The 23243-nt window shown below is 47.6% G+C and overlaps 1 protein-coding gene and 1 long non-coding RNA gene across 5 annotated transcripts in view; one reads left to right on the forward strand and one right to left on the reverse strand.

Annotated features, from left to right (window-relative positions):
* Positions 1-10611: 10611 nt before the first annotated feature.
* Positions 10612-17495, reverse strand: Gm36783. 2 transcript variants are annotated; one of them, XR_868335.1, is made up of 4 exons: positions 17426-17495; positions 16993-17058; positions 11871-11964; positions 10612-10883 (listed from the first exon to the last, which is right to left on the reverse strand). It is a non-coding gene; the product is annotated as a predicted gene, 36783 (long non-coding RNA). The 2 variants fall into 2 exon arrangements; XR_376850.2 differs by having other exon boundaries at positions 16359-17058.
* A 107-nt stretch (positions 17496-17602) lies between these two features.
* Positions 17603-23243, forward strand: part of Plb1 (phospholipase B1) — a 131666-nt gene continuing 126025 nt past the window's right edge. For 2 of the 3 annotated variants that reach the window (XM_006504047.2, XM_006504048.2), the window contains exon 1: positions 17603-17703. The gene's annotated coding sequence lies outside the window, so the exon portion shown is untranslated. The remainder of the gene's footprint in view (positions 17704-23243) is intronic. The other variant, NM_030072.1, reaches the window with a different exon arrangement.

The following is a 23243-nucleotide window of genomic DNA, read 5'->3' on the forward strand; positions in this document are numbered from 1 at the left end:
TAATAAGGTGGGATGTCACTCGAGAAGGTGTGGCAGAAGAGTGACAGAGCCAGCATAGATTTGCAAAGAAGCCAGAGTGAAACTGGAAGGCCCGTATGCAAGAATGGTGGTCCCAGCCTTTCTTGTCCTTTGATGGTCTTCATTGAGCCACCCTTCCCATTTTCACCCTTTCTCCTTTCCTGCCCTGTTTCCACACAGCAACCAAAGGGACCCTTTAAACATTTTCTTGCCCACTCTCACTTTGACACCTTGGCTTCATTGCAATTTTTTATTTTAAGACAGAGCCAAGATTTTTGCTGGGAAAAGCAGGGAATGGCAAGGTCACTTAGGGGATCCCCAGTGTGAGTGGGTATGAGTGAGACAGGGCACGAAGTGGCTTTGTAATTGCCTAAAGGTCATTTGTAACCACAGACCCCTCTGTGTCACTGCACACACCTCTGCCCCCACCTCTCCCCCTTCTCCTCCCCTCACCTCTCTCTCTGTCTCTCTGTCTCTGTCTCTCTCTGTTTTAGAGAATTCGAATTTCAGTTTTCTTTGTAAAAATTATGCATGTGGGTATTTGCCTGTGTCTATTAAGTCGCCATGTGCATGCAGTACCGGCAAAGGCCAGAGGAGGGCATCAGATCCATGAAACTGGAGTTTCAGCACATGGGTTCTGAGAACCAAATCAGGGTCTTCAAAAAGAGGAGCAAGTGCTCTTAACCACTGAGCCGCCTTTCCATATACAGGTTTTAATTTTTAAAAATAACTGCCGGGCGTGGTGGCGCACGCCTTTAACCCCAGCACTTGGGAGGCAGAGGTAGGCGGATTTCTTAGTTCGAGTCCAGCCTGGTCTACAAAGTGAGTTCCAGGTCAGCCAGGGCTATACAGAGAAACCCTGTCTTGAAAAACTAAAAAAAAAATTTATTGATTCTTTGTGAGGTCATTTGCACCCCAGTTCTACTCATCTTCCCACCCCCTCATCTCTGCCCTTCACCCTTGCAACCTCCCTTCCAAAAAAACAAAACAAAACAAAACAAAACAAAAACTTCACACCACCACCAACAAACAACAACAAAAACCCAGAAAATTAAGCATAGAAAACATCTCGTGGTGGAAGCTGTAGCATGTCACAGTGTGTCCAACAGTCTATCCCTCTGTCCACACACCTTCACTTGCAAATAGTCACTGCAATGTGTCATTGGTCTGGCTTCTGTGACACTGTCAGCATTGAGTCCTCACTGGGACTCCTCTGGATTATCCTGTGGCTGCCCTGTGTCATGGAGGTCCTGCAGCTTTGGGTCAGCAGGACTGTCCCTTTTATGTGTCCAAGCTGTTTGCAAATGAGATAGATTTTGGGGTGGGTCAACTCAGTGCCCTGGATTTAGGCCTGGTTAGTAGTTTGAGCTGGTCAGCATGCCACTGTGGGGTAAGTTGACATTGCCACTGGACAGAACTGGTAAGGCTGAACAGGCTCAGACCCTGGGGAATCTCAGAATGAGAGTGGCAGGGGTGGAGCCAGCTCCCTGACAAACTCTACTTGACACCCCACGTGACAGTCACGTAGCATAAACACCTGGAGTTCTCCATGCTAATGAGATATCTAGATAGGCCCTAAGTGTTCAGCCAATGAGCTTCCCTTCCTGGGCATTCCTTTCCGCAAAAGGGATTTATTTTATCCCTGCTTCACTCTGGTGGACATGCAAGGCAGACATGCAGCCCAGCAAACCAGCTCTCCCTTAGTCACAAGCCAAGGTAAACTCTCCAGCACTGCTCGGACCAGGTCACTGGAGCAGCCATTGGCAGGAGGCAGGGTCAGCTTTCCTGCTCATGCCCTGGTGTACTGGCTCACCAGCACCCGCGCCTCAGAACCAGCTCCACTGTGTCAAGGCGCAGAGCCCGCTCTCCCAAGTACTGCAGCCAGGGACAGCCACAGCTCAACTACCCACATGATCTCAAGGCTAGCTCTCCCTGCTGCCTCAGGTGGTGAGGGGTGAGAGTGGAGAGGGCATCACCCCTGCACCCACTACCTCACGGCACACACGAGGCGGGGCCAGATATCCCACACTTTCATCCTAGGAGCTGGGTCACCTGAGCCCTCTTGACCAGTGCCATCACTACTGTGCTGCCCAGGCAAGCAAGATGCAGGGCCTGCTCTCCCACGTGGTACAACCAGTGAGGGGCAGCTCACCTGCTCTCATGACCCCAAGGCCAGTTCTACCGACTGCTGGAGGAGGGGAGGTTATAGGAAGGGATGGGTGAACATCACTGCTGCACTCAAGACACCTCACAGCGAAGCTGTGGGGCCAGCTCTTCCATGCTCTCGCCCTCGGGGCTGCCTCACCTGTACCCCCATCACCAGGGTCAGCACAACCGTGCTGTTCAGGGGAGGTGCAGGACAGCTCTCCCACGTGCTACAGCTGGTGAGGGGCAGGGCCAGCTCTCCAAAGCTCATGACCCCGTGTGCAGCTTTCCTGACTGCCAGATAGCGAGGGGGTGAGGCACCTCTGTGCCTATGCCACTCCATGGCAGATGAGTGGTGGGGTCAGCTCTCCACACTCCCTCCCTCAGGGGCTGGTTCACCCCCACACCCCCACTACCAGGGCCAGCTCTACTGTGCTGCCTGAACAAGGCACAGGGCTACTCTCACCAGTGCTGCCGTTGGTTTCCAGAGCACAGCAGCCAGTGAGGAGCGGGGCCAGTTCTGCGCAGCCACTGGATATCCACATGATCCTCAGCCAGGGACGCCTCCATGTTCTGCGTCATGAGGACTCAGACAGGGCCCTCAGTGGTAGCTCTGGCTGGGACTGGCCACTCACAACAGACTTCCCCTTTCCGCCGTTGAGCCTCCAGTTCCATCTCTCTTCATAATGCTCAAGTTGATCCACTTCTTTCTCTCCTACCTGACCTTGCACATTGTGGCGGCTCCTGCTGCAGGCTGGCCATGCAGCTGCTGGCCCCTGGGTACCATCCTCCATTCCCACTGCGTGATGTGACAGAGACCGACTATTGCCTGCCTGTGCTATGCTGAGAACGGAGTGGGAGCCTGTGGGCTAGGTCTAGCCCGGGGCAGGGGTTGGAGGTGGGGAAAAGGGGCGCCCCAGCTGGTCCCAGGGACGAGTCCTTGGCTTGACAGGTCTTGGACAGGCAGGCTTGTTGGCAGTTGTGACTGGGAATACAGAGAGGCCTTGTATGGGAGACTAGACGGCAGCTCTATAGGCAAAGGCCTTCTCCATGGCTCTCCACAACAGATCTCGATGAAAAGAGGCAGCCTGTGGTTCCAAACCATTTATTGCCATAGTGGAAAGTGAATACATTAAACCATACCCTACTTCTCAGGGAGGGCCTGAGGTTAAATATCTTTTGCAAGAAGGAGTGTCTGGGAAGGAAAGCTTATTGGCTATGTCCTCCGGGCCTCTAGGCACCCCATTTGCCTGGAGATCTCTATCTTGAGCCTACATATCATGTCTCTTTTCCTATTGTCTTGGTCTGAGATGTTAGGGATGCTTTGTCTACATGTGGAAGGTCTCGGGCATTGAGTTTATGTGACTGATGGCCACACATCTATGGGAGGGGGATGGGGGGGCTCTGCGGCTAGTGACAGGGGCCTTGGTGCCCAGGAGCAGATAAAGCTTCTACCGTCCCTTTTCTTTCCTTTTAATCCTCATCATATAGACCAAAAAACGAGTGACCTTTCTCTGTGACATTGATGTGTCTTGGTGCCATGAATTAACCTTCTATCTAACAGCACTCACGTCAGGCATGTTCCTTTCCTGATACCCTGCAGGCTCCTGTCAGAGCAACCCTATGAGCATGCAGAAACCTACCCTGCTGATGTTTCAAACAAATGGAAATAATCTTTGTGCTATAGCTCCCGTATATCCACAGTATACAGGGATGGCAACAAGCTAATTAATGATCTTAGGTCATTGATTGCCAATAAAATCATAAGGCAGAAGGATGAATTGGCAAGATGTTTGGCGTAGAAAACAGTTGTAGCATGAGCTAGTATTTCCAAGGAAGCTCATACTGATATCAGATCCACTTTTATTAAGCACTGATGATTCACATGTGTTCCAAGACCTCTTCCCATGAACTGGAAGGGGGGCAGGCCAGCTGAAGGGTCTGACAATGTCAATAAATGGTTGTGGTATCTCACTGAGGTAATCACAGATTGCAAACAAGATGCCCCCACACTATGAAGAAGGGACACAAGGCCATCTTACTTTCATGACTGTGAGCTGCGTCTTTTTTTTTTTGAAAAGATTTATTTACTTATTATATGTAAGAACACTGTAGTTGTCTTCAGACACACCAGAAGAGGGTGTCAGATCTCGTTACAGATGGTTGTGAGCCACCACTCGGTTGCTGGGATTTGAACTCGGGACAGGTTGGAGTAGGTGTGGCCTTGTTGGAGGAAGTGCATCACTGAGTAGGTGGGCTTTGGGGGCTCCTAGTGCTCAGCCTCTGCCCAGTGTGGAAGAGAGCCTCCTCCTAGCTGTTTGCTTTCCTTCTGGCTGCCTTCGGATCAAGATGTAGAACTCTCAGTTCTTCCAGTACCAGTTCTGCCTGGACATTACCATGACCCCATAATGATGATGGACTGAACCTCTGAAACCGTAAACCAGCCCCAATTAAATATTGTCTTCCATAGAAGTTGCCTTGTTCCTGGTGTTTGCTCACAGCAGTGGGACCCTAAAACATCCTTTTTGCTTCCCGGGTTTCTTCTATCTACAAATGCAAGTTCTTTCACCAAGTAAGGGAAATGGTGAGGATTATTTCTTCAGTTCCTTCCCCTGCTTCTTTCCTAGAGTCTTCCTTGCTCCCTTTGATTCCAATTCCACATTAAACATTTTGATATTATTTTTCAGAACTGCCCCAGGCTCAGCTTTCTCCTCCTGCCTCAGTTCCCCAGAACCCCCACTTTGTTCTCAGAATGGAAACATCTAACTTCAAGACCATTCACTTTTTTTCTCTGTCACTAAGCAGATCCAGATGATGTCCCATCACAAAACTCATTTCCAGTCTTGTTATTTCCGCTTAGCTTTCTGTTAAATAAAGTTGGTCACTCTGCTGCACTTCTGTGTTGAAAAGATATAACCCCTCACCCAGTGAAGCAAACTTTCAATAGCTACTTTAGAAATATGATCTAGGGCCAAAGAGATGGCTCAGTGGACAAAGGTGTTTGTTGTGTAAGTCCTGATGGCCAGAGTTCAATCCCAGGACCCACACAAGGGTGTGAAGGGAGAAGAGACCCACAAAGTTGTCTTCTGACCTCCACACATGTGCCATGGCACAAGTGTGCATATACATGCATGTTCTCTCTCTCTCTCTCTCTCTCTCTCTCTCTCTCTCTCTCTCTCTCTCTCTCTCTCTCTCTCTCTCCTTTTCTCTTAAGATTGGGTTACATTTTCATTGTTTCTTTCATATGTTTAATAATTTCCTATATTCTTATTACACAAATTCTAACGATTCATTAGTTGCAGAAACCTTGGGCTCTGCTAAGTAGCTCCTGCAAAATGTCCACACTTTTGTAGCAGACAATGAACTTCATCAGGTATAAACGATCTCTTGGGTGACAGCGTTGAGTCTCAGTTCCATCTGTCTACTCTTTGACGGAGCACATTTCATGCTGGGATCAGGACCTCTCCAGATTTTGAGCAAAGTCTACCATAATGTATGGTCTGTCTTTCTGTGGGTTCTCCCTCCTCACTTCCATGGCCACAGTTGCCTCAAATGCAAGCCTTTGATTCTTTGGGCCAGGATTTCTATTGCCATCTTGTCTATTTTATAAAATCCTATTGAAAATGGGAAATTCATCCTAGACATTCTTTTTATTCCAGCATTGACTAAGCTCCAGAAACTGCCTGCTCATTAATTAATTAATTAATTAATTCACTTTACATCTCAAGATCAGCCTCCCTCTCCTCCCAGCTCCTCCTCACACAGATCCTCCCATTCCAGCCCCACACAACATGAAACTGCCTGCTTCTGTGCGCCATTCAGGGCCTTGTTTTTCACAGCCTGCCCAGAGTTTGACGTTGTTATGTGCCGAGGCAAGTATACTGGTGACTATCAGACTACACTGAGAGCAGAGCTGCTGACATCTCTTAGGATGCCTTACATTTGAGGTGGGCAGCAGCCGTGCAGCTGAAGATGCTCACCAGCCGATTGGAAAGAGACACACTTAGAGAACACTGGACTCACTTAACCTTTGACAGACAAGAAATCACGTGAGTGCCATTACCTATTGGGTGGGTGTGCAGTAAGAGATACAGGCCCAGGACCAAATCTCACTTGCACTCAGATGGTAAGGATGGGCAGGGAGAATTAAAAAGAAGCCTGGGAAAGAGTGCAAAACTGGGAGGCGAAATACACAGGAGTGTTCTCTTCGAGTTCAAGGGACTTCAACTAAGAGAGCAGTTGACTGATAACTGCTGCTGATGGCTTCAGTAAGACAAAGCTCACAACTGACTGCTGGGTGGCTCCAGGAAGCTCCTCCATGCTGAACTGTTCTAAGTGCTGGAGGTAGAACCTGATGAAAGGAACAGCCAAGTCCAGAAGAATCAAGTACTGGTCAAAAACTTTAAACACTGAACACAACACACACACACACACACACACACACACACACTACAGAAAAACAGGGCTGATGTTGGAGGACATATGCAACTTAAGAGAAGTTTTATTTGAATGTTTGACCTTAAAAAAATGGTACTGTGTTGGTATCCCAAAGGAGGGCAAGATGGAGAAGGAAACATGGGAGCATGGGGGTCCTATCTACAGTTAGTGTCTTGATCATTGTTTTATTGCCAAGAAGAGATACCATGGCCATGGCAACTCTTAGAAAGGAAAACATTGCAGGCTTGCTTACAGTTTCAGAGCTTCAGTCCATTCTCATCATGGTAGGGAGCTTGGTGGCCTGCAGGCACACATGGTGCTGGAGGAATAGTTTGAGGATTCCACATCTAGAACTGCAGGCAGCAGGAAGAGAGAGCCTTTGGGCTTGGCCTGGGCTTCTGAAACCTCAAAGTCTACCCCCTGTGACATACATCCTCCAGCAAGACCTCACCTACCAACAAGGCCACACCTCCTAATCCTTCTAAGTACTACCACTCCCTGATGACTAAGCATTCATGTGAGTCTATGCGGCCATTCTTATTCAACCACCACAGGTTTTCAGCAGGTTCATAGGAAGTTCCAGAAAATGACAGAGGCCACCCAACTGTTTTGGGTCAGCTCCTTCAGTCTGTAGATCATACTAATTAAATCTGTTTGTAGAGCTAAGCTACTCAGGCATGTAAAAGGTGGGATGGGAAGCATGCTGCCCCCTCATTCCTGTTACTCCCTGAGGAGATCTTAGAGTAGCTGTGCTAAGGGCTGCAGCAGGAGGACGTAGGGAATGGAGCTGGCCATGGGGGTTGACTCCAGAGGAACAGTGAGTGCAGAAGTCTCTGAAAGAGGAGTGTGACTGGAGTGAGTGTCAAGACAGTGTTGTTGTAGGGAGGTAGATCTAAGAATGGGCACCAAGGTATCATTTGAGATCAAATCCAGCACCTTCAGGTACATTTTGTCATGGTCTCTTTCCAGAAGAATGACAGCATTTGGTCGCCATCCTGCCCAGGCCTGGCCAGGTAAGATTAACTGGAGTCTGGATTTGGGCTGTGGAGTTTCTTTCTCTGTCTCTGATCTTGGTTTTCAAATTAATTTTTCCCACTGTCCTTTACCTTTTTCTTCCTTCCCTTCCTGTCTTCTTTTCTTTCCTTTTTTTGGGTTTGTGTTTGTTTGTTTGTTTGTTTTGAGACAGGGTCTCACTCTGTGACCCAAACAGTCTCGGAACTCATTTTGAAACCAGGCTGGATTTGAACTTTGAGTGATCCTCCTGCCTCCACCTCTTGAGTGCTGTGTGTCAGTCACCATACCCCCCACTCAATTATTTTCACTAGTTTTACATCATAATCTAGTGCATATAGAGAAAGAAAACAAAGACTCCCATAGGACCAAAACTTCAATAAAGGGGTTGGGGAGATGACTCAGTGGCAAAATGCCTACTGTATAACCATTAGGGTCTGACTTGATCCCCGGTACCCACATAAAAGCCAGGTACTGAACTGGCAAAATGGCTTAATGTGTAGACACGTGTTGCCAAGTCTGATGACCTGAGTTTGACCCCTGGAATCCACATGGTGGAAAGAGAGAACCAACATCTGAACATTGTCCTCTGAGCTTCACACATATGTTGTGACCTGCACATGCCCCCCCCCCCAATATCCTCACACAAGCTCATACCCACAAATGGCAAATACAGTTAATAATAACTTTTAAAGGGCCAGGCTTATGTTTGTAACCCCAGTGCTGCAGGGGCAGAAACAGGTGAATCTCTAGAGCAAGTTGGCCAGCTATTCTAGCTGAATTAGTGAGTTCCGTGTTCAGTGAGAGATTCTGTCTCAAAAACTAAAGTAGAAAACAATAGAGAAAGACATCCAAAATTGATCTCTGGCTTCCAAGAACCCTCATATATTGTATTGTATTAGTTGTTTTCCTTTCTGCTGTGGCAGTGCGTGACAAAAGCAACCTAATGAAGGAGGAGTTTTCTTGTGGCTCACAGTTTGAGGGGATACAGTTCATGGTGGTGGGAAAGGCATGGCAGCCGGAGACGGAGGGAGTGAACCACTGTTTTCAGCTTACTTTCACCCTTTCATTCAGCCTTGTACCCCAGCCCGTGGAAATCTACTGTCCACATTCAGGATGAGTCTTCCCACCCCAGTTAATCCAATCTAGATCAGACCTCAAAAATATGCTCAGAGTTTGTCTCCTAGATAATTCTAGATCCTGTCAATCATCACATGCACCATCCATCATCTCGGTGCATTTCTCCTCAACTTAGATCAGCCTATATGAGCTTTGGGACACGTTTATGTCAATGTGCAGTTCGGCTGCTGTATTAGCCACTTTTCTGTTACTGTAATGAGATGTCAAGACTGTAGTAGTTTGAATATGCTTGGCCCAGGGAGTGGCACTATTTGGAGGTGTGGCCTTGTTGGAGGAAGTGTGTCACTGTGGGTGTGACTTTAAGATGCTCCTCCTGACCATGTGAGAGTTAGTCATCTCCTACCAGCCTATAGATGAAGATGTAGAAATCTCAGCAACTCCTGCACCATGCTTGCCTGGACACTGCCATGTTCCTGCCATACTCCTGATAACAATGGACTGAACATCTGAACATGTAAGTCAGCTCCAATTAAATATTGTCTTTATAAAACCTGCCTTGGTCATGGTATCTGTTCACAGCAGTAAAATCCTAAGACAGTGACCAAGGCAACTTATGAAAGAAAGCATTTAATTGGGCTTATGGTTCCAGAGGATTCTAAATCTTGTTTCCACAAAGATTCTAAATTCCACCAGGATGACAGTCAGGGTTAACTATCATACCCTATAGGACAAGTGATCAATGGAACTGAGATATGTAGTATAGAGTAAAGAAGGGCTAAGAAGCACACTTGCTTCATTTGTCAACCTCGTGGGATTTAGAATCCTCATGGAGACAAACCTCTGGGTGTGTCAATGAGGGAGTTTCTAGATTAGGTCGATGTGGGAAGATCCACCTTGAATGTGGGTGGCACCATCCCATTGGTTGTAGCCCCAAGAGTGAATAGAAAGAAAAAAGCCAACTGAATACTAGCATGCATTGTCCTCTGTTTCCTGGTGTAGGGTACAATGTGACCGCAGCCATGCCTTCCTGTGTCAATGGACTGTACCCTCAAACGATGAGCCAAAATAAACCATTCCAGAGATTGCTTTTGTCATGTATTTTGTCCCAACAACATGACTTCCTGACCCTTCATTTCCTATCCTCACAATACAGACAGGTTTCTTTTTTTTTTTTTCTTTCCATTTTTTATTAGGTATTTAGCTCATTTACATTTCCAATGCTATACCAAAAGTCCCCCATACCCACCCACCCCCACTCCCCTACCCGCCCACTCCCCCTTTTTGGCCCTGGCGTTCCCCTGTTCTGGGGCATATAAAGTTTGTGTGTCCAATGGGCCTCTCTTTCCAGTGATGGCCGACTAGGCCATCTTTTGATGCATATGCAGCTAGAGTCAAGAGCTCCGGGGTACTGGTTAGTTCATAATGTTGATCCACCTATAGGGTTGCAGATCCCTTTAGCTCCTTGGGTACTTTCTCTAGCTCCTCCATTGGGAGCCCTGTGATCCATCCATTAGCTGACTGTGGGCATCCACTTCTGTGTTTGCTAGGCCCCGGCATAGTCTCACAAGAGACAGCTACATCTGGGTCCTTTCGATAAAATCTTGCTAGTGTATGCAATGGTGTCAGCGTTTGGATGCTGATTATGGGGTGGATCCCTGGATAAGGCAGTCTCTACATGGTCCATCCTTTCATCTCAGCTCCAAACTTTGTCTCTGTAACTCCTTCCAAGGGTGTTTTGTTCCCACTTCTAAGGAGGGGTATAGTGTCCACACTTCAGTCTTCATTTTTCTTGAGTTTCATGTGTTTAGGAAATTGTATCTTATATCTTGGGTATCCTAGGTTTTGGGCTAATATCCACTTATCAGTGAGTACATATTGTGTGAGTTCCTTTGTGAATGTGTTACCTCACTCTACAGACAGGTTTCTAATCAGTTGATGTTCCTCTGAAAATGTCAGCCTTCAGAATTAGGCACCAAATCTCCTCCTTCAGGATGAGAGGGGAGACCAGAGACTCTCACCTGTTTACGACTAGGCTGCTCAACAGCTTATCACACTGCACAGCATTATCCATAGTCACGTCAGAGAAACAGGAACATGCAGCTGGGAGTAATGAGGAGTAGAAGGGACCCTGGCTCCAGAGCACACTCTGATAGGGGTGAGCTCACATGCTGGCCTCCTGGAAGGAATCAGACCTACAGAAATACACATGGCCTACTCAGGAAGAGTTCATACTGATTAATGATGAAGTTTAAGATGCAAATAGACTGGCAAGATGCTAGCTGGAAACTGACCCTCAGCTTCTTCATCAGAGAGACAAGAAGGAAGCATGGTGTGTTGGCTGGTTTTATGACAACTTGGCACAAGATCGAGTTATTGGGTGGAGGAAACCTCAACTGAAAAAATGTCCCACCAGATTGGCCTGTAGTGCAGTTTTTTGTTTTTTGTTTTTTGTTTTGTTTTATTATTGACGATTGATGTGAGAGGGTCAGGCTCACTGTAGGTTTTTCCATCTCTAGGCAGGTGGTCATTGGGTGTATAAAGCAAGTTGAGCAAGACTTGGGGAGCAAGCTAGTAAGCAGCACTCCTCCACGGCCTCTGCATCAGCTCTCCAGGTTCCTGTCCTGACTTTTGTTGATGAACTGTGATATGAAAGTGTAAGACAAATAAACCTTTTCCTCCCTAACTTGCTTTTGGTTATGGTGTTTGGTCACAGCAATAGAGGCTCCAGCTAAGACAGGTGGAAACTGTCATGAGTCTGGAGAGGGCACACACTGTGCTGAGGACGGCCAGTTATATACGAGTAGGATTATGGGATTATGAGAATGTTCTAGATCATAAACAGTCTAAAAGAGAAGCAGAAGCCTGCATTAAAAGGCACAGGATCATCTCATTTTTAAATGTCTTCTCATTTATCGTGTTCTCAGAATACCATGGGAGCCAATAGTGTCCAGGCTTGATGAGAGGGCAAAGATCTCTCAGAGCCCTGTTCTGTGGCCTCAGGGCCTGGAGCTGGGTGGACAAAGCCCATTTTTCAGGCAGGTCTTTCCAGATAGTTCTTAAGCCACTTCCATAACCAGGGCCAAACAAGTAAGAAAGGAAGAAAAGCTGTTGAGCCTGGAATGTGGGGTCACGGAGGGCTCTGAATGAAATCCAGCCTCCACCCTGTAAGGGCAGCTTACCTTTGTGAACCAGCCAGATGCCTCAGCCCTGCCTTAGCCTCTGGCTTTGTGAATGATGTTCAATTTTCCTTCCCAGGATCTGTCACTCCCTTATCTGTTTGCAAAGTAGGGAACAGGACAAAAATTAAAAGGTTTTGTGTCTCTTCTGATGGAAGGCATGCAATATATAAAATTCTCAAAGAACAAATAAAAACTGTTTTTAAAAAGCAAGCACATGATGGCAAGGTGTAGGTGGTTATCAAGCAGTCTGACAGTAGCATTGTGTGCAGAGAAGTAAACTGAGGCAGAGTAAGTTGCCTAAAGTCTCTCTGCTGGTTCGCTGACTTTAGCAGGGAACCCTCCCAGTGCCCTGGGAAAACAAATTGTATCCTGCTCTTACCCCAATCCACCCACTTGGACACTAGTCACACACTTGTGAGAGAGCTTGGTATTTTATGCAAATCTGAACATTCCATAAGAAGGAAAGAATCTTCTGAGATATTATTTTATTAAAAACAATATTAATGAAATGTTCATAAAGCCTCAATTTATATGCAACAACGACATAGCATGAGCTCCCCAAAGAGTTTTTAAAAGTCTTCACAAATTGCATGAATTTTAAACCTGGCAGGCAAGTGAATTATAAATCATCAAGTTCTTGGCCCTTGATGTCTGTGAGCCTATGTGTACAGTGTACAGCCTCTCTCTCTCTCTCTCTCTCTCTCTCTCTCTCTCTCTCTCTCTCTCTCTCTCGTGTGTGTGTGTGTGTGTGTGTGTGTGTGTGTGTGTGTGTGTGTGTGTGTGTTATTGGTCTCTCATTGACCTAGAGCTTGCCAAGTAGGCCAGACTGAGAGGCCCAGGGACCGGCCAGTCTCTTCCTCCCGGCTCTAGGATTACATATGAATATCACCACTCCTGTTTGGGTTTCTTTTTTCACACAGTCCTAGGAGTTGAGTTCAGGTCCTCCTGCATGTGAAACAAGGCCTTCACAGAGCTAGCCTCACCCCCACCTGCCACCCCACTCCCAGTGGACATGGCTTCTGAGCACATCTTCTCTGTGAAGTGAGCCTCCTTGTTTGCACTGAGAAGGCACTATTGGCCCTCAGCTTGGATGGAAACCTGAGCTGGCTGAGCAAGCAATGTAGTATGAGAGGCATCATGGTTTCTCCCATGTGGTCCACAGACACAGTCCCAGTGTTGACGAATGTTACTGAAGATGTGGTCCACAGACACAGTCCCAGTATTGACGAATGGTACTGAAGATGTGGTCCACAGACACAGTCCCAGTGTTGACGAATGTTACTGAAGATGTGGTCCACAGACACAGTCCCAGTGTTGACGAATGGTACTGAAGATGTGGTCCACAGACACAGTCCCAGTGTTGACGAATGGTACTGAAGATGTGGTCCACAGACACAGTCCCAGTGTTGACAAATGGTACTGAAGATGTGGTACACAGACACAATGGTCTTTGAATTAATTAAATTTGAACTTTGAAATTGTAAAACTTTCAGGGAATTAGATGAACTGAAAAATATTATACTACACCAGGTAACTCTGACCCACCAACACAAATGCTGCATTTTCTTTTCATATGGATTCCAATTTGGGGTCTAAGAACTTCTTTGGGGCACAGGGTACGAATAGGAGGGGGATCAGATGCTAGAGACTTGGGGTCTGGAAATGAAGGACAATGGAAACTGTTGGATGGCAAATGGACTTTGGGACCGGGGAAGCCTTCATTTTTAATCTCTTCCACTTCCTGTGGGGACTTTAAATACGAGGTCTTAAGATACATTCTCACTCATGGATTTTTGGCCTATTGGCTAAAATGAAGTGTCTAGTTCTTGTCTTTGTTTCAGGGCAGTTTTATCGAATGCTATTTTCTGAGACAGTAGATCCTGACAACTGGGCTACAGAGGCAAAACTTTCCAAAGAGCTGTGTCTACACTGACAGACCCATGATCAGCCAGAGAACAGGGATAATTGCTGGGGAGAAGAGCAGCTTAGGATGCTACCAGGCCTGGACAGAAGGAAAACACCAGGGGATCGGGGCATGGCATATAGTTCTCAGGGACACAGGGTACATTTTAGGAGAAGTTATATAGGAAGGGGTGTATTCTCTGTTGAGAAAAGAAAGCCTTAAAAGGGACAGCGTCCAGACCATAAGACTTGGATGGCAAAGTGGGTGGCTGGCATGCCAAGCCCCCTCTACACTGGTCCCAGCCTTTGGAGAAGCCATTAGCTCGGAGACTGCTGGGTTGCCAATCAGTGCCCTCTACTGGGATTCTGACAAGGTTTAATCTCCTGTTACTAGGGTTCCCCCTTGTCTCTGGATAAGAATGGTATCTCTTCTCCATCTAAAGGATGGACCTCTCCAGAAGAAGAAGGACTCTACCTGCCCCATCTTGAGCTTTGAGTTCTATGGACATCTATTGTCCCATTTTTGTACCAAGGATAGGTAATAGGGGACAGTTTAGGCCACACCTCCCATGTAAGGCAGCTTCTAGAAGGTGAGCCCCAAGTGCAGGCAGTGGTTGCAAGAAGCATTCTGCTCATATTTGGCCACCTATACAACTGTTTCAAGGGACAGAGGCAGCTCCCTCTGAAGTCATTTTGTGGAGGGGCTTGAGAAGGAGGTGCCAAGAAGAAAGAGGTTAGTGAGATTCTACTAGGGGACTTGGCAGGACTTCCCTCCTCTTCCTTCCTTGGAGGGGTTCTTGGCCTGATGGATGGCAGGGCTCTGTCTCAATCATGACACCAGGTGGACCCAGGGGGTACCCCCGCAGTGTGATGGCACAACTGTCCTCTAGCGTACCAACTGGCCTAAATTCTCTCTCAGAGAGTAAACTGTAGATTTACTCATGCTGAGTAATTCCAGAGAGAAGCTGCAGTCAATGGAAATGGAGAGTTTTTGTGAATGTCAAGTCTAGGCTATTTACAATTCATTTACTTAATTATTTACTTAGACATTTTTTCTTTATTTACTTTAAAAAGATAAATCTCTTTGAAAACACTTTACTAATACAGACATTTGTAAAAGGCTCTTTGCCCCCTAAAGCTCAACTCTGCTCTTGCTCTTTTGGAATGACCAGGGTTAAAAATAACAAGGCAGCTAGGCTCTGTGCAGATTTTTAAAAAATCACGGTGTTTGCGCTCAGATAACTTTGCATTCTTCTTCTTTCTCTTTGTTCTGTGTGAAGATTGCTTGTGCTTTTGTTCATGTGTTCAGGTGTGCCCCACATGTGTGTGTGGTTTATTGGATTATTTTTAACTGATTCCTTTTTGTTGTTCTTGTTGGTGGCAGTGGTGGGCTTTTGTTTATTTGTTTTGGGTTTTTGTTTGGTTGGTTGGTTGGTTGATTTGGTTTTCTTTTTCAAGACAGAGTTTCTCTGTGTAGTCCTGGCTGTCCTGGAACTTGCTTTGTAGACCAAGCTGACCTTGAATTTAGAGATCAACCTGCCTCTGTCTCCCAAGTGCTGGGATTAAAGGCATGTGCCTTTAATTAATTTAATTAGTGTGGCCAACATTCTTTTTTAAAGAGATTTATTGTGTTTTATGCTCTAGAGCGTTTTCCCTGTGTGTGCTATGTGTATTGCACATGTGCAGTACCCTCAGAGGCCAGAAGAGGGTGTCAAAGCCCTCCCTCCCCCCATCTCCTGTTACTGGGTGGTTGTGGTTCCAGGGAACTGAACTGGGGAATCTCTGTAAGTGCAGCGAATGCTCTGAAGGGTAGAGCCATCCCTCTAGTTCTTCCATCTTCGTTTCTGAGACTGGAGCTTGCCCAGTGAGCCCCAGAAGTCCTCCTGTCTCTACCTCTTCAGCTCGGGGCTGTTCAGAGCATGCTACCACTCCTGGCTTTGTTTTAAAAACACAGGCTCTGGCAGGTCAGAGCCTGCTTGCATGGTAAGCACTTTACAAAGAGTCAGCTACCTACTGGACGCTGCTTTGCTTTTCTTGATTTAAAAGAAAGAAGGAAAGAAAGAAAGAAAGAAGGGAGGGAGGGAGGGAGGGAGGGAGGGAGGGAGGAAGGAAGGAAGGAAGGAAGGAAGGGAGGGAGGGAGGAAGGATCATTTTTTCAGGCAGGTTTTGATCTTGTTTTAGAGAAACCCTGGTGTCTTAGTCAGGGTTTGTATCCCTGGACAAAACATCACAACCAAGAAGCAAGTTGGGCAGGAAAGGGTTTGTTTGGCTTACACTTCCATACTGCTGTTTATCACCAAGGAAGTCAGGACTGGAACTCAAGCAGGTCAGGAAGCAGGAGCTGGTGCAGAGGCCATGGCTTTAATTGGCTTGCCTCCCCTGGCTTGCTCAGCCTGCTCTCTTAGAGAAATCCAAGACTACCAGCCCAGAGATGGTCCCACCCACAAGCCCCCCCCCCCCCCATCACTAATTGAGAAAATGCCTTACAGCTGGATCTCATGGAGGCATTTTCTCAACTGAAACTGTGATAACTCCAGTTGTGTGAAGTTGACACACAAAACCACCCAGTACACCTGGTCATCTCACCTCTGGCCTCTTACCACTGTCCGAGCCTCAGAGTCTGCCCCACGTATTTGGACATCACTTAATTTGTAGTGGCATGGCCAGGCTGGTGAGGTTGGAGTTGTCGTTTCATGGGGTGTAGCTGCTTCTCTGGTCCTGTTGAGGTTCACTTCTGATCATCTAGGCCTCTCCCTGTCCATGGTCATTATTGGAGGGACAGGAGGAAGCAAGGGGAAGGCCAACATGGTAGAGCGGTGAGGCAAAACAGGTCCAGGTGTCAGAGCTGTGGGCCGGAGCCTTCTGGGCCCTGGGGTACCTCCAGCCATAGCAAGGTGTTGTGTTCTCAGGACAGATGGACTCTCATTTTCCTTAACAAGTACTTTTGTGTACAAACGAGGTACGAAGAAGGGCTCTGCATTAGATGTATTTGTTATTTTGATATTCTTAGGTGCCCCCTCACCCCGTGAAGGGGGGTCTTGACCCACAGGTTGAGATCCAGTACTTTAGATCTAGCTTTTCAAAGAAGGTGAGCTCATAGCTTATGGGCAGGACCTGGAAACAACCCCCAAGCGTCAGTTCAGTGTTCTTGCGATTTCAGGAGGCAAGTGCCATCCATGCTGGTAAGCATTCCGTAGATTCTATTGCAGAACACACTCACCTCCTTAAGGCAAGGGTGGGCTCACTCTATCATGAAGCTTATGCAGTGGCTAGATCAGAGCACCCCCTGTAAAAAGCAAAGCAGGGGATCAGGGTCAGAGATCTCTGGCTTGAGCCTTACTGGTTGGCCATCTAAGATGGGTGGAGCTTGCGGAAAACCTGGAGGTTGGGAAAGAACTGGTCAGATGTAGGTGGAGATAAGTATTCTGGTCAGGATATGGCTTGGGAGATTACAGAGAGGGTACCAGGATTGCTTATCTAGGTCAAGGGAGGGGATCTTTAACAAACTTGGGCCAGAGAGAAAGTCTTAGTCGTTGTGGAAGACTTTGGGGGGACTAGAGACGGTCTGGTCTTGTGGTCCTTCTACAAGGTCACAGGAATAATAATAGCACTCCAAGTAGGAAGAGATTCGCCTTTTGACACTGAGGAAATACCTGGGATGAAGAGAGCAAGGCCAACGGAGGCAAAACAAACAAATAAACAAACAAACACCCAAAAAAACGCTGGGAGATGAAGGAAAGAGGGCAAGTGGAGATGTGGGCGGGGCCAGGAGACAAAGGGAGGAGCCTGCCTCTGTCACGTGGGTAGTGAGGTGTCCTGGGAGATGCTCTCCAGAGAAGCCTGTGCATCAGTCAGGACCTCAGAGAGAAACCTGTAACTACCAACTCGGAGAGAAGCGAGTAGGGAGAGGAAGACTGATGTACATCTCAAGGTGAGAAGTGAACGTTTATTGCTGCGGTCAGGGGAATGGAGAAGGGACAATGTTATTTCCAGCTTTGCATGTGATGTGTGGTGAGCCCATGTGTCTAAGTGTCTTTGTCTGGACGCAAGTGACCCGTTTGGGACTAAGTTTTCACAGAATATATATCCTCTCTGGCATTGGCTTACAGGACTCTGGCCGTGTTCTGGCCCAGAGTCTGTGGGCCTCAATGAAGCAGCCAAGCTTTATAGCTGCACTTCTTCGAACGAGTTCTGCCCCGCCTAGTCAGATCAGCCAGGCCAAGCCCACATCTGGCTGCCCTTCTTTTGTTCACGTGCCTACAGTCAGACTTCATCATTTCTTCAAGATGGGGCTTGAAGTTGCCTTGCTCCAAACGGCTTCCCTCAGGGCGGCCCCTCTCTGCTCCCAGAGTGCTGTGGACCTCTCTCTCTTCTTTCTTAACGCTTCTAGACTCTATTGCTGCTGGTGATCCCATCTGATCTCCTGAAGAGGTGATGATAAAGTCTTTGAGAGCCGGGACCACACCTCACATTTTTCCCCCTCCCTGATGACACCTAAAGTAGGGGTTGGCTCACTGAAATCCCAGCCTATGCACCGGATGCTGAATGAGTCGGGAATTCTTTCCTCCCACGTGGGACCTATACCTTGGGAAAGTGACATTAAAAACAGAGATAGGTGTGGGGGTGTGATCTGGGAGGAGCTAATGGTCCCTGCGAAGGTGTTCTCGGGAATAATTATGAGTAGACAGGATGCTCATGTGAAAAGAGTTGCCCGTGGGTAGAGAGCTGAGCTGAGATGCTGAGGAACCTTGCATAAGATTGTTAAGATTCCATCTTGCTTTAGATCCTTGAGTCCTCCATAACCAAGCCTTTGTGTGTGAGTACACTCATGCACTCATGAGTATGTGTGAGTACCAGCCCAGATATGGTCAGAGGATTCCTGCCTATCTGAGTTTGGAAGTCTTGGCATTATGGACATATGCTATCATATCTGGCTTGAAGATAGGTTTAGGTTCTGGGGACCTAAACCCAGGTCCTCACATTTATATAGTGAGCTTTTTACCCACTGAACTATCTCTTGAAGCCAAGCCTTTACTTTTGTGGTCAGTTTCTCTTTTCTCTGCTTTGTAGATCTTTGCTTCACAGCCAGGTAATGACACAATTGTTCTTCAGGTAGGGGGTGTTGGTGGTGGTATTTTCTCTTCTCTAGTCTGTCCTGAGACAGGACCCACAGCCGTATTGGCTTCCCAGGACTCCCAAATAGCTCTAGCCCAGAACACATCTGCATGGTCTCTCATGCTGTCTCTCTCTTGAGACAGGCTGATCTTGATCTCACAGTCTTCCTGCTTCAGGCCTTCCAATGCTGAAATCCACCACCACTGGCTTCCCAGAGCCCACTGTAGAATCTCTGATTTACGGTCTGACCTGTCACTGTGATCTCTCAAGGGAAGGGCTTACTGTAGTGTCTAAGTCTACATTCTGGTTTCCCCTCTGCATTCTCTTCAAACGCCCTCAGCAGCCCCTCGAATCCCTACTCAAGGCACAAGACAATGCTACCCAGGCTGGATACCCACGCTGGTGCCTCTGTCTCCTTCATGAATACGCCCCACCCCCTTCTCCATGGCAAACCTCCTTCGTGTCTTAAGTGGTGGGCCACAACACTCATCCTTCTCTTCCTATAGCTGTGCTTCACAGAGCCATCACAACACAAGGAGAAGCTGGGTGTGTGGCTCAGTAGGCGGAGAGCTCGGGAAACATGCACTGCATCAACCAGGGCGACAGAATATGCCGAGAATCCTAGAACTCGGGAGGGGAGGGGGACCAGGAAACTCACAAGTTTAAGGGTTTAATTTAAGGGCTTAAGGAGTTTAAGAAGCATTCTTAGCTACATAGTGAGTCTGAAGCCAATGTGACCTGACTGAGACTTCCCTTTCAAAAACCAAACCAAACCACAAAGAGGTCTTGACAGTTGCTTCTTTAGCATCTTTGTTCCTTGGCACAAGGGCCCATGGGCTACCCAGGCATGGAGAGCGTCTGACTCGGCTTCAGCCTTTCTCACTCTACGTTGCAATCACCTTGGCCTTTCCTGGAAGTGCCCAGGACCTTTCACCACAGAGCTGTGAACTGAGTCTGCAAAGGCAATGTCACCCGACATCCATGGATGGAGTAGAAACTCCGTGAGATCAGAGGCCATATGAGGCAGGCAGAAGGAGCTCAGAGAATGTGTGCCGACTCCCTGTCTCTCAGGCTGATTCCTAGGGTTTCAGAGCACCAAGTCATGAAGGACAGGTATATGTTGGTCCCTATGTAGGTAGTTGGGTGGAGGCCCAAACGAGCCTGGAGCGCCAGCCTCCAAGGAGGAAAAGAAAAGAGATGCTACTTCAGGAGTCAGCCTTGAATTACAGAGGGAATCGTTTCATTCCCTGAAAGTATGAGAGGAGGGGAAAGCCATTGAGCTTTATTAAAAGGTGGCTATTCTCTTTAAACTGCTGTCACCTTTGGGACTCAGTCCCCTTCTTTTCAAGACATCTGCTTCCTGGGCTAATTACATGGGCCCCCAGAGGCCTTGGAGCAGGTGGGATCTTACTGATAGAAGAAGCTGAGAGAGCTAAGGAGAGAAGCCTTCTACTTTGAGCTGAGTACACCATAGCTAGAATATGGTCTCTGAGCTCCTAAGGGAGAGGGGCTTGGGGCTGGCTGATGCAATTTGTTCTGTTTCTAAGCCCGTGGGTGTGTACTGTACCTGTGAGAAGGAGGGGCGAGCCTTCATGACACCTGAGTTCTCAAGTCTTCAAAAGGAATGAACGGAAGAGTCAGGATATAGGATACTGGCTGACCTATCCAGGTGTAAACATAGGTATTGACTCCAGTGAGCTAGCTATAAGCATGCTTTTGACTAGTAAGTGGTCTGGTTCCATTCTCACAGGAGCAAGTCCCAGATGATAAAATATCCAACTGCTATGATATTGTCTTAGTTATGGTTTCTATTACTGGTGGGGGGGCACTACCAAAAAGCATATTGGGGAGGAAAAGGTTTACCGGCTTACACTTCTATGTCTCTGCTCATCATCAAAGGAAATCAGGACAGGAACTCAAACAAGGCAGAACCTGAAGGCAGAAGCTGATGCAGAGGCAGTGGAGGAGTGCTGCTCACTGGCCTGTTCCCCTGGCTTACTCAGCCTGCTGAACCCAAGGACCACCAGCCCAGCAGTGGCCCCACCCACAATAGGCTGGGTCCTCCCCTATCAACCACTAATTAAGAAAATGCCTTATGACCAGACCTCATGGGGGCATTTTCTCAATTATAGTTTCCTCCTTTCAGAGAACTGTAGTTTGTGGGTCAAGCTGACACAAGACCAGCCAGCACAGATATTAAAAATGCCAGGTTTCACTGGAAATGCATCCCACCCCCCAGTCCCCGCCAAAGCTGAGGAAATTCTTGGTACAAAGTCAAAGAGCACTTTCTCCTGTCCCTCTTGCTGGGAAAGCCAGGCTGCTCCAGGAGTGGGGGGTGGGGGTGGGGGGGTGAATGGGAAGAAAGAGGCTTTTGGCATCACTGTCTGGCATTATTAATGTTCTCAGGGCATGATGGATGGAAGGTTGGGGTTCCACTCTGGTTTTTGGTATCACTGTCTGGCATTATTAATGTTCTCAGGGCATGATGGATGGAAGGTTGGGGCTCCACTCTGGTGTGGAAGAGAGAGCCTGTGGTGGCTTTGGATGTTCTCATTGCAGACGTTTGTCGTCCTGTGTTTTTCTGACCCATATGATGTTTCTTCAGTCAGCTGTTCATGAAGAATCTCCTGTGCTCCTAAATGGCTTCACCCCACCTTATTGGGTTCTTTTCCAGGGTCCACATCTTTAGACACATCCTCATGCTGGCAAACCTGGCAGGTCTGGCCCTAGTCCTCCTCTCCCTCCTCCTTCCCCCTCCCCCTCCCCTCCCCCTCCCCCTCCTCCTCCTCTTCTGACTCCCGCTCCTCTTCATCCTCCTTCAGATTGATGCCTACTTCTAGTTGAAGATATCTAGTGAGTCTCTGGTCTGAGACCTGACCTGTCTGAACACCTGGGAACTCAGCGATCCCAACCTCCTACAAGGAGAATATGTCAGAGAAACGACATCTTTGAAAGAATCAAATTTTCAGGTCAAGTGAGCAGGCAGAAAAGGACAGCTTTTCTCTGGGCTTATTTGTCCTGGGTGGATGGGAGGCTAGTCTAAGGGAAGCTGCTAGCTCTCCAGTCTGGGAAGCCAGCTGCTAGGAATCACTCCTACCTTCCGCTCTGTGATCCTCTACATGACCCAGTGATACCTAAGGACACGGGGTGGATGAAAGGAGGGGCTGCAGGAGGCAAGTCATCAAGCACACAGCTCCAGGGCAAGGTTACCCAAGGTTACTTGACAATTCAATATAGCAGTCAAGGGATTCAAAACAGAGGGAGCCGTTTGAGGCTCTTAAGTGGGACCTGCAACCCACCAAGAGTCATGAGCTCTGAGATAGGCAGGTGAAGCAAGATGCAAGTTACAGCTTTAGGATTATAGGAAGAGTCCAACTGAGTAGAGACCAAGTTAGCAGACTAGTAAAATGTATTTATTAATTTACAGCCCAGAAGGAACCATCTGCAGGCGCTTCTGAACCCACAGGGGTTCAATGGTACCTAAGAAGAGGGGCGTGGTCTCTATCCCCAAGTAGGGTGGGAATTTTGGCAGTAACCTGGCAGAGCACATGACAACCCTTGCTGAGTTCATTATCCTCATTTTATAGGACAGGGGAAATAGAAGGTTTTCTTGGTTTTCAGGGACTTGTTTTAAGAGATTTCTCTGGAGGACAAAGGGACGTATTTGGGTCTAGCAGCAGCAGCAGCAGCAGCAGCAGCAGCAGCAGCATCTCTTCTCTCTTAAGGCAGTGTACTCTTCTTAGTCTCAAGAGACCAACTCTGACGACCCTGCTTCCAACTGGGTTGTTCTTGTATTAGGAGCTGTGTGGGAATCACATTGATGATTGCGGTACAGGGTCTGCCCTTTTCAGCCAAGCAGATAGCTCCAACTGCTCCACTCTTTGTTCCCCAGCGTGGTGAAGTAGCTAAAGCAACAGAGCCCTAAGCAACCTGCCAGAGAAGGAGGGGTTAGTTAAGCTTCTGAGATGTAAAACTTGATTCTGCTCACTGTGGCCCCTGAGGGATGACTTGCGTGGGAGTAGATTTATACAACCAGTCAGCAGTTACTGACTTCAGGCCTTATGCAGTGTAGTGGGGATGCAGCAGCAGTGTCCTCTTGGAACTTAAGTTTGTCAGACAGGATAATCTACAGACACGTATTGAAGGACATACAGGAGGCCAGTAGTGTGTGTTTGTGTATGTGTGTTTATATATGGATGTCTGTGTATGTGTGTTGGTGTGTGTTTGTGTATGTGTGTGTATATATATAGGTGTCTGATTGTGTGTTTGTGTATGTGTGTTTATATATGGATGTCTGATTGTGTATATGTGTTGGTGTGTGTTTGTGTGTGTGTGTGTATATATGGGTGTCTGATT

Source organism: Mus musculus, chromosome 5, assembly GCF_000001635.26.
Source record: "Mus musculus strain C57BL/6J chromosome 5, GRCm38.p6 C57BL/6J".
Taxonomy (NCBI): domain Eukaryota; kingdom Metazoa; phylum Chordata; class Mammalia; order Rodentia; family Muridae; genus Mus; species Mus musculus.